The 14,782-nt window shown below is 42.2% G+C and overlaps 1 protein-coding gene across 1 annotated transcript in view; it reads right to left on the minus strand.

Moving 5' to 3' along the window:
• The window catches only part of LOC128644513 (DDB1- and CUL4-associated factor 11-like), a gene marked incomplete at its 3' end in the record, with an annotated part of 165,635 nt that overhangs the window by 113,846 nt on the left and 37,007 nt on the right, over nt 1-14,782 (minus strand). The window lies entirely within an intron of this gene.

Below are 14,782 nucleotides of genomic sequence, written 5' to 3' on the forward strand. Positions count from 1 at the left end.
TTCTTCTTAAAAACGGAGTGACTCCACAGGCGCATTTATTACTTTTGGGAAATCAATACCCAAGCTTATAGAGGACACTGAATGCAAACGTGCGGGAACAAAGAGGCAGCCCATTTTGAAGGCACCACAGCCTGATACAACCCGGATACCCAATAAACTACTTCAACAGAAGCAGGAAGAACAAAATATGGAAGAGGACAAGGTAACTACCCATCAATTTAGAACCATAAAGTCCCCAGTAAGAGATCACAAAAGCCTCTGAGGAGACAAAATCCCACTCTCTAGAAACACACTAGAGCTGCAACAACTAATCGTCATAATCGATAATAATCGATTATTAAAATAGTTGTCAACGAATCTCATAATCGATTAGTTGGTTTGCAATTAGTTGGTCTGTGCACAACACCAGCTGCTTCACTCCAATGATCTCCTGCACATGGTATTGTGTTTTTTTGGTTGTGCCCTTAGCCTAAAGGACATCTACAGACGTTTACTTTTCACTTTTTCAGGACAGTATACTTTTACAACTACCCCTGGCTTATGTGCAACCCAGATATAAAAGTCATCATTTGGATTGTTTATATTAGATCAGGTGATTTGGAATTATGCTTTTCATGATATAGTGCTGAGCTTGTTATTTACACCTAGCCCTAGATTGATGGGAGTTATTTAAATTGATGTGCACTATTATCTGTTTGCACAATTATTAGCATATTGCTTGTTATTGCTGATTATATGTACTGTATAAATAAATGTGTAAGGCTTTGTCCTGTTATTGATATACAGTCCTTAGCGCGTTTGATTTGTTTTTTATTGTTTTTTTATATTTTTAATATATTGTGATAATATGTACCAGATTCAACCTATATGTATATATCTGTTATTTTTAGAGCGGACTAGATATTTCCCCCTAATATTATAGCTGGTTATTTACCATTGCTTATAGATATTCAAGATATTTTTTATGTAAGAATGAAGTCAAGGGTTACTTTGAGAGGCCCCTTGCCAAGGTGAAAACCCCTTTGCATTGGTGAAGAGCTAACAAAGATAAATATCCCACTTTGGTGAAATTGGCAAAACCCTACTTATACATCTCAACAGCCTCAACACCATCTTAGTGCCTTTTCTCTGCTGCAGGAAATATAGCTGCAAACAGAGAACCAACCTTAGCCAGAAGCATGTGGACATGTTGAGATTTTTGCATTTCAATGCAAAGTTTCTGAAAGAGTGAATAACAGAATGTTATTAACAGTGATAGTCTCTTTCTAGCTCTACCTCTTTTTCAAACTTGTTTTGTTTAATTATAAAACTGTTCTCTGCTGCTTAAAAATTGGACAAACAGTTGTGTTAATGTAAAGTTTTAGTCTGAAGTTTATATTTGTAACACTCAGTATGTGGATTTTATTTAAAATATAGGAAACAATTATTGATTATTTTTTTATCCGATTAATCGAAAAAATAATCGGCCGATTAATCGATTATGAAAATAATCGTTAGTTGCAACCCTAAAACACACAATGAAAAAAACCACTTCATGAACAATGTCAAGGGAAGCAACAAACAAACTCCCACACCACATTCTCCCAAACTGAAAGAAGAGAAGAATCAGATAAGGCCCGAAAGAACCTCCATAAACAATCCCTGAAGAATCAGGGACAAAACAGAAAGAGAAGCCCCTAGCATAACTCAAGAAGAGCGGCTACCAGGCTGCAAGAGGACAAAATCCCCTAGAAAAAGGAAATTTATTCTTACCTGATAAATTTGTTTCTTTTACGATACGATGAGTCCAAGGATTTCATCCTTACTTGTGGGAGATCACCTCCTGGTCAGCAGAAGGAGGCAAAGAGCACCACAGCAGAGCTGTATATATAGCTCCTCCCTTCCCTCCCAAGTCATTCGACCGAAGTTAGGAAGAGAAAGGAAAAGCCAAGGTGCAGAGGTGACTGAAGTTTAACAAAATTAAAGACCTGTCATATAAAAACAGGGTGGGCCGTGGACTCATCGTATCGTAAAAGAAACACAATTTATGCTTACCTGATAAATTTATTTCTCTTGTGGTGTATCCAGTCCACGGATCATCCATTACTTGTGGGATATTCTCATTCCCAACAGGAAGTTGCAAGAGGACACCCACAGCAGAGCTGTAATATAGCTCCTCCCCTAACTGTCATAGCCAGTCATTCGACCGAAAACAAGCCGAGAAAGGAGGAACCATAGGGTGTAGTGGTTACTGTAGTTTAAATTTAAAAATTACCTGCCTTAAAATGACAGGGCGGGCCGTGGACTGGATACACCACAAGAGAAATAAATTTATCAGGTAAGCATAAATTGTGTTTTCTCTTGTAAGGTGTATCCAGTCCACGGATTATCCATTACTTGTGGGATACCAATACCAAAGCTAAAGTACACGGATGAAGGGAGGGACAAGGCAGGAACCACTGCCTGTAAAACCTGTCTCCCAAATATAGCCTCCGAAGAAGCAAAAGTATCAAATTTGTAAAATTTTGAAAAAGTATGAAGCGAAGACCAAGTCGCCGCCTTGCAAATCTGTTCAACAGAAGCCTCATTTTTAAAGGCCCAAGTGGAAGCCACAGCACTAGTGGAATGAGCTGTAATCCTTTCAGGAGGCTGCTGTCCAGCAGTCTCATAGGCTAAGCGGATTAAGCTTCTTAGCCAAAAAGAAAAAGAGGTTGCCAAAGCCTTTTGACCTCTCCTCTGTCCAGAGTAGACAACAAAGCAGATGTTTGACGAAAATCTTTAGTAGTTTGTAAGTAAAACTTTAAAGCACAGACCACGTCCAGATTGTGTAACACAAGGATGGAACCACAATCTCTTGATTGATATTCTTGTTAGATACCACCTTAGGTAAGAACCCAGGTTTGGTACGCAGGACTACCTTATCTGTATGAAAAATCAGATAAGGAGAATCACATTGTAAGGCAGATAGCTCAGAGACTCTACGAGCCGAGGAAATAGCTACCAAAAAAAAAAAAAAAAAGAACTTTCCAAGATAAAAGTTTGATATCTATGGAATGAAGAGCAACAGGTTTAAACACAGGCTTGATTCAAACTAAAGCCTGACAAAATGCCTGAACGTCTGGAACATCTGCCAGACGCTAGTGCAAAAGAAACGACAGAGCAAAAATCTGTCCCTTTAAGAAACTAGCTGACAATCCTTTTTCCAAACCTTTTTGGAGAAAAGATAAAATCCTAGGAATCCTGACCTTACTCCATGAGTAACCCTTGGATTCACACCAATAAAGATATCTACGCCATACCTTATGGTAAATTTTCCTGGTGACAGGCTTTCGTGCCTGTATTAAGGTATCAATAACTGACTCGGAGAAGCCACGCTTTGATAATATCAAGCATTCAATCTGCAGGCAGTCAGCCTCAGAGAAATTAGATTTGGATGGTTGAAAGGACCCTGAAGTAGAAGGTCCTGTCTCAGAGGCAGAGACCATGGTGGAAAGGATGACATGTCCACTAGATCTGCATACCAGGTCCTGCGTGGCCACGCAGGTGCTATCAGAATCACCAATGCTCTCTCCTGCTTGATCTTGGCAATCAGTCGAGGGAGCAGAGGAAACGGTGGAAACACATAAGCCAGGTTGAAAGTCCAGGGCGCTGCTAGAGTATCTATCAGTGTCGCCTTGGGATCCCTGGACCTGGATCCGTAACACGGAAGCTTGGCATTCTGGCGAGACGCCATGAGATCCAGTTCTGGTTTGCCCCAACGGAGAATCAGTTGTACAAATACCTCCGTATGGAGTTCCCACTCTCCCGGATGAAAAGTCTGACGACTTAGAAAATCCGCCTCCCAGTGCTCTACACCTGGGATATGGATAGCTGATAGGTGGCAAGAGTGAATCTCTGCCCAGTGAATTATTTTTGAAACTTCTAACATCTCTAGGGAACTTTTTGTTCCCCCTCAATGGTTGATGTAAGCTACAGTCGTGATGTTGACCGACTGAAATCTGATGTACCTCAGAGTTGCTAACTGAGGCCAAACCTGAAGAGCCTTGAATATCGCTCTTAGTTCCAGAATATTTATTGGAAGGAGAGACTCCTGAGTCCACGATCCCTGAGCCTTCAGGGAGTTCCAGACTGCACCCCAACCTAGAAGGCTGGCATTTGTTGTTACAATAGTCCAATCTGGCCTGCGAAGGTCATACCTTTGGACAGATGGACCCAAGATAGCCACCAGGATCCCTGGTCCAGATTCAGTTGAGGGGCCAAATCTGTGTAATCCCCGCTCCACTGACTGAGCCTGCATAGTTGCAGCGGTCTGAGATGTAAGTGTGCAAACGGCACAATGTCCATTGCCGCTACCATTAAGCCGATTACTTCCATACACTGAGCCACCAAAGGGCGCGGAATGGAATGAAGAACCCGACAGGAATTTAGAAGCTTTGATAACCTGGACTCCGTCAAGGTAAATTTTCATTTCTACAGAATCTATCAGAGTCCCTAGAAAGGAAACTCTTGTGAGTGGGGATAGAGAACACTTTTCCTCGTTCACTTTCCACCCATGCAACCTCAGAAATGCCAGTACTACGTTTATATGAGACTTGACAATTTGGAAGTTTGACGCCTGTATCAGGATGTCGTTTAAATAAGGGGCTACTGCTATGCCCCGCGGCCTTAGGACCGCCAAAAGCGACCCTAGAACCTTTGTAAAGATTCTTAGGGCTGTAGCTAATCCAAAGGGAAGAGCTACAACTGGTAATGCCTGTCTTGAAAGGCAAACCTGAGAAACCGATGATGATCTTTGTGTATCGGAATGTGAAGATAAGCATCCTTTAGATCCACTGTAGTCATATATTGACCCTCCTGGATCAGTGGTAGGATGGTACGAATAGTTTCCATCTTGAACGACGGAACTTTGAAGAATTTGTTTAAGATCTTTAGATCCAAAATCGGTCTGAAGGTTCCCTCTTTTTTGGGAACCACAAACAGATTTGAGTAAAAACCCTGTTCCTGTTCCTCCTTTGGAACTGGATGGATCACTCCCATAACTAGGAGGTCTCGTACACAGTGTAAGAATGCCTCACTCTTTGAAGTCCAGAAGATATCCCTGGGATATAATTTCCAACGCCCAGGGATCCTGAACATCTCTTGCCCACGCCTGGGCGAAGAGTGAAAGTCTGTCCCCTACTAGATACGTTACCGGATAGGGGGTCGTTCCTTCATGCTGTCTTAGAGGCAGCAGCAGGCTTTTTGACCTGCTTACCTTTTTTCCAGGTCTGGTTTGGTCTCCAGACCGTCTTGGATTGAGCAAAAGTTCCCTCTTGTTTATTATTAGAGGAAGTTGATGCCGCACCTGCCTTGAAGTTTCGAAAGGCACGAAAATTAGACTGTTTGGCCATAGATTTGGACCTGTCCTGAGGAAGGGCACAACCTTTTCCTCCCGTGATATCAGCAATAATCTCCTTCAAACCAGGCCCGAATAGGGTCTGCCCCTTCAAGGGAATGTTAAGTAGCTTAGCTTTTAAAGTCACGTCAGCTGACCATGATTTAAGATATAGCGCTCTGCGCGCCTGTATAGCAAAACCAGAATTCTTAGCCGTTATTTTATTTCTGATGCCATTGTTCATTTGAATAAACTAATTGGCTAGCTTAAGTGCTCTAAGTTTGCCAAGTATGTCATCCAATGGAGTCTCTACCTGTAAAGCCTCTTCCAGAGACTCAAACCAGTACGCCGCAGCAGCAGTGACAGGGGCAATGCATGCAATGGGCTGTAGGATAAAACCTTGTTGAATAAATATTTTCTTAAGGTAACCTTCTAATTTTTTATCCATTGGCTCTAAAAAAGCACAACTGTCCTCGACAGGGATAGTAGTACGCTAGAGTAGAAACTGCTCCCTCCACCTTAGGGACTGTCTGCCATAAGTCCCGTGTGGTGGCGTCTATTGGAAAACATTTTTCTAAAAATAGGAGGGGAAGAGAACGGCAAACCTGGTCTATCCCATTCCTTATTAATAATTTCTGTAAACCTTTTAGGTATTGGAAAAACATCAGTACACACCGGCACTGCAAAGCATTTATCCAGTCTACACAATTTCTCTGGCACTGCAATGGTATCACAGTCATTCAGAGCAGCTAAAATCTCCCTAAGTAACACGCGGAGGTGTTCAAGCTTAAATTTAAATGTAGAAATATTAGAATCAGGTATTTTTCCTGAGTCATCAACATCACCCACTGACTGAAGCTCTCCTTCCTCAGCTTCTGCATATTGTGAGGCAGTATCAGACATGGTTCTTAAAGCGTCAGTATGCTCTGCATTTTGTCTCACCCCAGAGCTATCTCGCTAACCTCTAAGTTCAGGTAGTCTGGCTAATACCGCTGACAGTGTATTATCCATGACTGCCGCCATGTCTTGTAAAGTAAACGCTATGGGCGCCCTAGATGTACTTGGCGCCATTTGAGCGTGAGTCCCTTGGGCGGGAGTCAAAGGGTCTGACACGTGGGGAGAGTTAGTCGGCATAACTTTCCCCTCGTCAGATTCCTCTGGTGATAATTTTTTTAAAAACAGAATATGATCTTTATTGCATAAAATGAAATCAGTACATTTGGTACACATTCTAAGAGGGGGTTCCACCATGGCTTTTAAACATAATGAACAAAGAGTTTCTTCTATGTCAGACATGTTTATACAGACTAGCAATGAGACGAGCAAGCTTGGAAAACACTTTAAATCAAGTTAACAAGCAAATATAAAAAACGGTACTGTGCCTTTAAGAGAAACAAATTTTGTCAGAATTTGAAAAACAGTGAAAAAATGCAGTAAATCAAACAAACTTTTTACAGTGTATGTAATAGGCTAGCAGAGCATTGCTTTGTTTTTTTAACAGTCACAACCAACTGCCACAGCAAGCTGTGGTCCTACCTTCCCCAATAAACGACTTTGGAAAGCCTTTGAGCCCTTTAGAGATGTCCTATAGCATACAGGGGACTCCTGAGGGAAGCTGGATGTCACAGTTTGTAATTTTAACTGCACCAACTGTAACTTTTATACTATAACAGTGGAAAGCCTCAGTAAAACTGTTTCTAGTCAAAATTTAAGCCAGCCATGTGGAAAAAACTAGGCCCCAATAAAGTTTTATCACCAATGCATATATAAAAACGATTAAACATGCTAGCAAACGTTTATATTGCAATATCATAAGGGTATTACCCCTGGGAGTAAGCATGATACCAGTCGTTATTAAATCACTGTATTCAGGCTTAACTTACATAAATCCGGTATCAGCAGCATTTTCTAGTGTTTTCCATCTCTAGAAAAAATTATAACTGCACATACCTGATAGCAGAATAAACTGCACGCCATTCTCTCGCTGAAGTTACCTCATCTGTGTAATCCCCTCAGACATATGTGAGAATAGCAATGGATTTTAGTTACAACCTGCTAAGATCATAGAAACCTCAGGCAGATTCTTCTTCTATTTACTGTCTGAGATAAAATAGCACAACTCCGGTACTATTTAAAAATAACAAACTTTTGATTGAAGAAAATAAACTAACTATATTTAACCACTCTCTCCTACAACATCCTAGCTTGTTGAGAGTTGCAAGAGAATGACTGGGTATGACAGTTAGGGGAGGAGCTATATTACAGCTCTGCTGTGGGTGTCCTCTTGCAACTTCCTGTTGGGAATGAGAATATCCCACAAGTAATGGATGATCCGTGGACTGGATACACCTTACAAGAGAAAACAAATTTATCAGGCAAGAATAAATTTCCTTTTCTTTTACAAGATACGATGAGTCCACAGATTTCATCCTTATTTGTGGGATACAATACCAAAGCTATAGTACACTGATGAAAAGGGAGGGACAAGACAGGGAACCTAAACGCAAGGCACCACTGCTTGAAGAACCTCTCTCCCAAAAACAGCCTCAGACGAGGCAAAAGTATCAAATTTGTAAAATTTAGAAAAAGTGTGAAGACCAAGTTGCAGCTTTGCAAATCTGTTCAACAGAAGCATCATTTTTGAATCTCCATGAGGAAGCCACAGCCCTAGTGGAATGAGCCGTAATTCGATCAGGAGGCTGCTGTCCAGCAGTCTCATATGCAAAACGGATGATACTCTTCAGCCAAAATGAGAGAGAGAGAGAGAGAGAGAGAGAGGTAGCTGTAGCTTTCTGACCCCTACTTAGAAGGATTAGGACACAAGGAAGGAACAACAATTTCCTGATTAATATTTTTATTTGTAACAACCTTAGGAAGAAAACCAGATTTGGTACGTAACACCACCTTATCTGAATAAAAAATAAGATAAGGAGAATCACATTGTAATGCTGAAAGCTCAGATACTCTGCGAGCAAAAGAAATAGCAACCAAAAATAAAAAAAACTTTCCAAGACAATAACTTAATATCTATGGAATGCATAGGTTCAAACGGAACCCCTTGAAGAACTTTAAGAAATAAATTCAAACTCCAAGGAGGAGCAATTGCTCTAAACACAGGCCTGATTCTAGTCAGAGCCTGACAAAAGGATTGAACATCTGGAACATCTGCCAGACGCTTGTGTAACAAAATAGACAAAGCAGAAATCTGCCCCTTTAAGGAACTAGCCGACAACCCTTTCTCCAATCCGTCTTGGAGAAAAGATAAAATCCTGGGAATCCTAACCCTACTCCATGAGTAGCCATTGGATTCGCACCAATAAAGATATTTACGCCATATCTTATGGTAAATTTTTCTAGTAACAGGCTTACGTGCCTGAATTAAGGTATCTATGAACAAAACCAAGCAGTTAGCTGCAGAGAAACTAGATTTGGATGATGGAAGGGTCCCTGAATGAGAATGACTTTCCTCAATGGAAGCTTCCATGGTGGTTGAGAAGACATGACCACGAGATCGGCATACAAAGTCCTGCGAGGCCACGCAGGAGCGATGAGAATCACCGAAGCCCTCTCCTGTTTGACTCGAACAATCACCCGGGGAAGGAGAGCAAATGGAGGGAACACATAAGCTAGGCTGAAAGACCAAGGTACTGCCAAGGCATCTATCAGCTTGGCCTGGGGATCCCTGGACATGGACCCGTATCTCGAAAGCTTGGCATTCTGACGAGACGCCAGAAGATCAAACTCGGCCTGCCCCATCTGAGAATTAGGTTGGCAAATACCTCCGGATGAAGTTCCCATTCTCCCGGATGAAATGTCTGCCTGCTTAGAAAATCCGCTTCCCAGTTTTCCACACCTGGGATGTGGATCGCCGACAGATAACAAGAGTGAGCCTCCGCCCACTGAATAATCTTGGCTACTTCTGTCATCGCTAAGGAACTCCTTGTTCCTCCCTGATGATGGATGTAAGCTACAGTCGTAATGTTGTCCGACTGGAATCTGATGAACTTGGCAGAAGCCAACTGAGGCCAAGCCTGAAGCGCATTGAATATTGCTCTCAACTCTAGGATATTGATGGGAAGCAGAGACTCTGATCGAGTCCATACACCCTGAGCCCTCAGGGAGTTCCAGACTGCTCCACATCCTATCAGGATGGCATCCGTTGCCACTATCACCCATGAGGGTCTGCGGAAGCATGTCCCCTTGGAAAGATGATCCAGCGACAACCACCATACAAGAGAGTCCCTTGTCTCCTGATCTAGATGTATTTGGAGGAGACAAATTTGTATAATCTCCATTCCACTGACTTAGCATGCTCAGTTGCAGAGGTCTGAGATGAAAACGAGCAAACAGAATGATGTCCATCGCCGCTACCATCAATCCGATCACCTCCATGCACCGAGCCACTGACGGCCGAGGATTGGTCTGAAGGGCTCGGCATGTATGCAGAATCTTTAACTTTCTGACCTCCGTCAAAAAGATCTTCATGGATAGAGAGTCGATTAGAGTTCCCAAGAAAGGAACACCTTGTCTGAGGAACTAGCGAAGTCTTTTCCAGATTCACCTTCCACCCGTGAGTCCTCAGAAAGGATAGAACAATGTCGGTATGAGACTTTGCTAGCCGATATGACGACGCCTGGATCAGAATATTGTCCAGATAAGGCGCCCCTGCAATGCCCTGCGGTCTTAGAACTGCCAGCAGAGACCCCAGAACCTTCGTGAAAATTCTTGGTGCCGTGGCCAGACCAAAAGGAAGAGCCACAAACTGAAAATGTTTGTACAGGAAGGCAAACCTCAGGAACTTGTAATGATCTCTGTGGATAGGAACATGAAGATATGCATCCTTTAAATCCACGGTAGTTATAAATTGACCCTCCTGGATCAATGGAACGAATAGTTTCCATCTTGCATGATGGAACTCTGAGAAACTTGTTTAGACTTTTGGAGGTCTAAAATAGGTCGGAACGTTCCCTCTTTTTTTGGGAACTACAAAGAGATTTGAATAAAACCCCTGTCCCTGTATTGGAACGGGACATATTACTCCCATGGAAGAGAGGTCTCCTACACAACGTAAGAATGCCTCTCTTTTTTATCTGGTCTGCAGATAATTGAGAAAGAAGAAACCTTCCTCTGGGGGAAGAGTTTCTGAACTCCAACTGAAATCCCCGAGATACAATTTCTAGTGTCCAGGGATCCTGAACGAAGAGAGAAAGTCTGCCCCCACTAGATCCGGTCCCGGATCGACCCTTCATGCTGACTTGGAAACAGCAGTAGGCTTCTTGGATTGTTTACCCAAGACTGGTTGGGTCTCCAATTGGGCTTGGTTTGTGAATAGTTCCCATCCTGTTTAGAGGAAGAGGAAGGGGGGGGGGGGGAACTCCCTTGAAATTTCAAAAGGAACAAAAATTACTCTGTCACCCTTCTGTTAGGACTTCTTATCCTGAGGGAGGGAATGACTCTTACCTCCCGTGATGTCAGAAATAATTTCCTTCAAGTCAGGCCCGAACAGGGTCTTCCCCCTTGTAAGGAATGGCCAAAAGCTTAGACTTAGATGACACATCCGCAGACCAAGATTTCAACCATAAGGCTTTGCGTGCTAAAATGGAAAATCCTGAACTCTTAGCCGCCAATTTGGTAATCTGCAAAGAAGCATCAGTAATAAATGAATTAGCTAATTTGAGAGCTTTAATCCTATCTTGTATTTCTTCCAAAGAAGTTTCAGTTTTAAGAGATTCTTCCAAAGCATCAAACCAATAAGCAGCCGCAGTCGTAACAATGCAGGTCGCCAGATGCAATAGCAACCCCCGGTGAACATAGATCTTTTTAAGAAGACCCTCCAATTTCTTATCCAAAGGGTCTTTGAAGGCACAACTATCCTCAATAGGGATAGTAGTTCGTTTAGCCAAGATGGAAATAGCTCCCTCCACCTTAGGGACCGTCTGCCAAGAGTTCCTAATGGCGTCAGCTATAGGGTACATCTTCTTGAAAACAGGAGAAGGGGAGAATGGAATACCCGGTCTCTCCAATTCCTTAGCAATAAAGTCCTCTTAGGAACTGGAAAAACATCAGAATAAGAAGGGACCTCCAAGTATCTGTCCAACTTACTCAATTTCTCTGGAGGAACCACTATTGAATCACAGTCGTCCAGAGTTACCAAAACCTCCCTTAGCAACAGGCGGAGGTGTTCAAGCTTAAATCTGAAAGATACCACATCTGAATCCGTCGGAGGTAAGACACTTCCTGAGTCAGAAAGTTCACCCTCGGATAGGACCTCCGTACCCTCCAATTCAGAGCCCTAGGAGGGTATATCTGAGATCGCCATTAAAGCATCAGAAGTTGTATGGACCATGTGGTTATCCTTCCTACTGCGTTTGCCTTGAAGTATGGGAAAGGCAGATAACGCCTCAGAAAGTGTAGATGACATAACCGCAGAAGCTGCAGAGGAACTTGGCGCCGCTTGAGCGGGCATTAAGGGCTGTGACACTTGGGGAGAAAGTTGCGGTATATTCTGAGTCTTATCAGTCTGGAAAAACATCCGCCTTAGATATACTTTTATTAAAGAAAATCTGCTCTCTAAACTGTAATGCCCTCTCAGTGCATGAGGGACAAAAATTTAGCAGGGGGTTCCACATTGGCATTTAAACACATAGAACATGTACTGTGTTGAAGGTCATCCATGACAAGCATAAGCAAAAGCAATATTGGTCGTGGTACTGACAATTATGTGATTGAATTCAAAACATAAATAACATGCAATCAGCCTAATATAACTGATAACTAACAAAAAAAAAAAAAAAAAAAAAAAAAAAACTTATAAAAACGAATGTACTGTGCCTTTAAAAAATTAAATTTTACAGCTCAATACTCGTATAATTGAAAAACAGAGAGGAAACTGCATTTTTACTGTTTGTTTGAAAATCACACTCTCTGAAATTGAGCAATGTCTTAGGGACAGAAATCAAACACTTGCACCCCGGATGAAATGTCTGTCAACTTGCCACAGCTCTGCTGCGGCGCCTACCTGTCCCCACGTGACAACGACAATCTCCTCGATTGCGGAGTGCCCAAGACCACTTGTGAGGTTACTGAAACAAGCGAACTTCGGAAACAACGGAGTCTCAAAGTATGCTGCCGATCGGGTCACTTCCTGATCCAGAATAACAAATGCGCGGCTAAGCACGCGAACGCTAAGCCCCGCCTTTCGTGGGCGGTAAACAAACTCAACCCAGGTAAGTATTAATCATGTTGAAAAAACTAATGCTGGACAAGTGAAAAAAATCAAAGTGTCCCCTCAAGTGCACTGCCGATTATGGCAAATGTAGAGCAGAGTACACCGGAGTATATAACTCCAAGCTACCAATCCCCAGCGTCAAGCCCTCACACTCTGTTTCTGTTTGTCCATTCAACCGGCTAATAGCATAAATAGCACGCGGTAATTACGGCTGTCACAGAGCCATGATGGTAATACACTCATGCAAATAAGTATTAGTGTAAATCGATTACCCCTTACTTATATAAGAAATAAAGGCCAGTCAGTTCTGAGCTACTTAGTGTCCCAGAAATTAAAGACTGCACATACCTCAATGCTGAACGACAGCATGACTTGTCCCACACAATGAAGAGATCCTTTTCATCTCCTCCTGTAGATCTGTGAAGTGAATCCCGCCAGTTCCCATTGCTTTAAAGCCACCTGTAGCTCTACTCTAGAGGCTGACAAGGAATACTGCTACACCCTAAATAAAATAGCACACACTGGTACCATTTTAAAAATTAAAAACTCTTGATTGAAGAATCTAAACTAACACCTCACTTTACCTCTTCCTACACTAACACAGGCAAAGAGAATGACTGGAGTGGGAGGGAAGGGAGGAGCTATATATACAGCTCTGCTGTGGTACTCTTTACCTCCTCCTGCTGACCAGGAGGCGATATCCCACAAGTAAGGATGAAATCCGTGGACTCATCGTATCTTGTAAAAGAAAATATTCTACCGACAGAGGAGAGCAAGGAAATAAATTCCAGATCACCTCCTACATGGATCCAAAAGGAACCAATGGAAAACCTTAACCAGAACCAAAGTTCTAGAAGGACAAAGGGACAAAAATGTAGAATAAGACTACCTTCATATAGACAGCTAACTAGCACAGAGAAACTGAACACCCATAGGTCATAAATACCTGGGAGCAGAACAGGAAAGGAATAGTAACATCCGTTTACACCACAAACGAAAGCCGCAGGCTTCCGTCGGATAGGCAGTGAGACTAAAAACGTCCAACCATAGTAACTAGCCAACTGAGTAGCTAGCAAACTTGCACCAGGACATTCCTAGAAAATAACAAGAGAAAAAAGAAAAAACAAAAAAACAAACAAAAAAAAAAAAAAAACCTCAGAAAGCAGGGTGGACCAACTCCCTACCTACTAGAAAACGAGGTAAGGGAGGACAACAACCTGACCCATAAAGAAGAACCAACCACCCGCAAAGAGAAGGTTCCCTAATCAACTGCAAGGCCTCCCAACCTAAGTAAGGATCCTTCAGGAGACAAGAGACGTGGTTGATGCCCAAACAGAACAGTCAGAATTCCTGAACCTACTCCGAGCGAACAGTCCCATCACAGAAGCAACTGTCAATGTCCCCAAAGACAAGAGAGATTAAAAAAATCCAAGTAACGACCCGGCGATCATATAACGAATCTCCAGCCACGAGTTCCTAAGGAAAAGAAGCAGGAAGAGGCACCGATACCCAGAGAGACTAACACGGGATCCAGAATATCTATCCTGGTTACCCCTCAGAAACCCGAAGGGAGGGTACACTGCCGGCAAGAGAAACCCTCGACCAACAGAACTCCTAGAGACAGATGAGGAAAACTACCTCAGGAAGAGCCAACTGGATAGGCGCAGTAGACCAGAGCCTTCCAAATAGAAGGAAAACGAAGAGACCCAGGAATATTCCAGTTAAAAGAAATTCCCAGGAAAAAAAAAAAAAAAAAAAAAAAAAAAAAACTTCCTCCATCTCTAAAACATATATATGCAATATTCATATTTAATAAAGATTTTAACTAGGTATTTACTGTAAATATTTCACATTTGCTAATGCAAATATGTTGCGTGATGACTTCTGGGGAATGTGAAAACGTGATCGTGTTTGCGAGATCTCAGGTGTTAGAAATCAGTGTAGAATAAAAAGTAGGGAAAAAAAAAAAAAACACCACTATGGGGAAACACATGCATAAGTTAAGTAAGGATTTTTGCGCTATTCAGGTTACCGCTTGCGCAAAATAAGTTTTTTACTTTTAATATGAGCGCAATTTGACTAGCACAAAAAGTTTAACTGTAGCAGAGTTTTTTTGTGATTGCGGAAGAAAAAAAAATAAAAATACAGCGCCACTTGTAATCTAGCCCTAAATGTTTACTGACAGCTACAGTAAGAATGAA

This window comes from Bombina bombina, unplaced genomic scaffold (assembly GCF_027579735.1).
Source record: "Bombina bombina isolate aBomBom1 unplaced genomic scaffold, aBomBom1.pri scaffold_798, whole genome shotgun sequence".
Taxonomy (NCBI): Eukaryota; Metazoa; Chordata; class Amphibia; order Anura; family Bombinatoridae; genus Bombina; species Bombina bombina.